Here is a 2,459-nt window from a genome sequence, read left to right on the forward strand (position 1 = left end):
GCAGTGAGAGTGCTACTGTAGCTTCCCCAAATCTGTGCCAAGCACGCGCAAGCAGTCACCCGTTTGCCCTCTTGAGTGCGAGTATGCGTTGGCCTCCCACAACATGGGAACATGGCCCATTGTGTCCATTGGAGGAAAAACATAAAACACTTCAAAAGTACTAGGTGACATTTTGTTGAATGCGAAGGTGATGTGGTTCAGTGGTCAAATGCTCTGTCTCTCAGCTTAGTTTCCATCCCAGGCCTCCTATAACTGGAGTAGGCCTACTTTAACATTTTGAGGGCTAACATCCCTCAACACTAGGAGACAACTGGTTAAGGCAAAGGTGTGTTGGTGCTGTGTTCTAGTGTGCAGTCTCTCAACACAAGGTTTCCATGTTCGAGTCCGAAAACTACTATCTGTAGGGTAGTACATAACAAAAAGGGAGTGCCTACATACGGTTAAGTAAAATGGCAAAATGTTGTTGTTAGCTCAACCGTCTGGGCACCTAGGCTGCTGAGTCAACCTGACGGCGTGCTGCGGGTTCGACTCCCGATCCCGACGGCATTTGCCGTGTGTCTTCCCCCCCCCCCCCCCCCCATCTCCCATTGTATATGCAATAACCTTTGTGTACTTGCTTCACATTGATTATGTCATGGTCCATGTGCACCAGAGCAACATCAACTGGGTTACTATAGCTACTGTATATCAAGAACCAATACATCATTGCAATTATACAGTAAGTAAACTAAAAATGTCAGTAAATGTCAGTCTCGGTTTGCATGTACGTTTTTTTTAATTGTTTTTAGATTCAAGAGATAACAAAACAACCAAACGGTACCTGCTTGCATGTCATTTCAACCTGGCATCCCTATTTTAGGTATTACTAGGTGAAAATGTTCAAAGAAACTAAAGCTGTTGGATCATTAAAGGGGGTGTCAGTGATTTCAGTCAAAAACCCTTAGGTTTCATTTTTGCCTTGGGACACAAGCTTTCATCCAATCAGGATAGAGAACAAAAACGAAACCTAAGGTTTTTTGACCCCCAGGGGTTAACTGGGGACAGGGAGGAACTCCTTATATGGTCAGCACACTCTATAGTAGAGAGGATTATCACAACAAAACAAAAAAATAAGTGATATTTGAATTAAGTGAAATCACTGACTCTACCTTTAAAATGGAGTAAAAAGTATCTCTGAGTATCACAAAATTGAAACATTAGTCAACTCAAGTATCTTAAAATTGTACTTAATTACAGCACTTAAGTAAATGTATTCACGTCTTGTTACTTTCCACCACTAACAGCGGTTAGAGGTTGTGAAAGAGTCTATCTTTCAGTCCAGCAAACCAATTAACTTTATTAAAAGATTTGTTATCTGTAGATTTCAGGCTACCACCACCCTGCTGAGGTTTTCCAAAGACACTGGCTTAACAACACATTGATATGCAAACTGTTAGGTAAAACCAAGTAAAATAGGCTGCTGATGGGAACTTACCGTTTACAATTTAGCCATTTAGCAATTCAGAGCGATTTACATTAAGCAAGAACAAAAAAGCATGGGAATACATCACATATATAAAAAGCATTTATCATGAAACATGCGTAAGCTAAGAACGTAACAGTGGAATATCAATATAATGAAACTGTACATATAAACTATACATAAATACTATACTATGCTGTACATATGTTATTTACGATTACTATTATTGTTGTTTTGCATTCCAATCGGAATAAAACATCAGACTAATATCTATCTTGACCCATTTTGACATGAGATCAGTCTTCAACATCCTGACAGTTTTCTGAAAAAGCTATGTTTCTATGTCAGTGGTTCTTCGAATAAAAATTATATCTGCATTTAGAGTACACCAGAAACAAGGTACATTTAAAGCCCTTTGTATCGGAACTAGGAGTACCTCAGCAAACCTCTCAAGGTTTGCATGCGTTTGTGTTTGTATTTATGTACATATGTACAGTATGGCTGCAATGCCACAGCATGAGAACGTTGTCCTGACAAGTCAGCGTGGGTCAAGCTCTTCAAGGAGCTCTGAAATAGAAAATGTTCCCAAAAATGGCACAATTGGGTGTCTATATAACGCAAAGAAAACATGGACTCAAAATGAACCCACTTCAGTTGGCATCTGTGGAGTGTTCTTTTGCTGCTTTGCTGTCCTTCCAGTGGACGGGTAATTGCAGCACACTTGCAGTATGTGAATCTTTCATGAAAACCGAGCCGGTTCAAAATCTCTCAATGTGCTCTTATTGAGCCGTCTAAAAAACAATGCTGAATAAATATTGATCCAGCCTTCTGGATAAAACAAAAAAACAACCTGTGACACAAACTAATCCAATACGAATGCACTGTATTCACGAGATTGCAGCTTTCAGATGCAATATATCCTCTGCGGGTGCCTCAGTGGCAGTGTTACTACAAACAAACGTGGAAGCTGAATGCTAGGAATGGGAGGTTTCATTGG

General features: G+C 40.1%; 1 long non-coding RNA gene across 1 annotated transcript; it reads left to right on the forward strand.

The window, feature by feature from the left end:
• The first annotated feature begins 762 nt into the window (after positions 1-762).
• On the forward strand, positions 763-2,311 carry LOC308316329. Its single transcript, XR_013964153.1, has 2 exons — positions 763-916; positions 1,162-2,311. It is a non-coding gene; the product is annotated as an uncharacterized lncRNA (long non-coding RNA).
• The last annotated feature ends 148 nt before the right edge of the window (positions 2,312-2,459 follow it).

Source organism: Protomyctophum bolini (genome assembly GCF_963924005.1).
Source record: "Protomyctophum bolini genome assembly, chromosome: 5".
NCBI classification, from domain to species: domain Eukaryota; kingdom Metazoa; phylum Chordata; class Actinopteri; order Myctophiformes; family Myctophidae; genus Protomyctophum; species Protomyctophum bolini.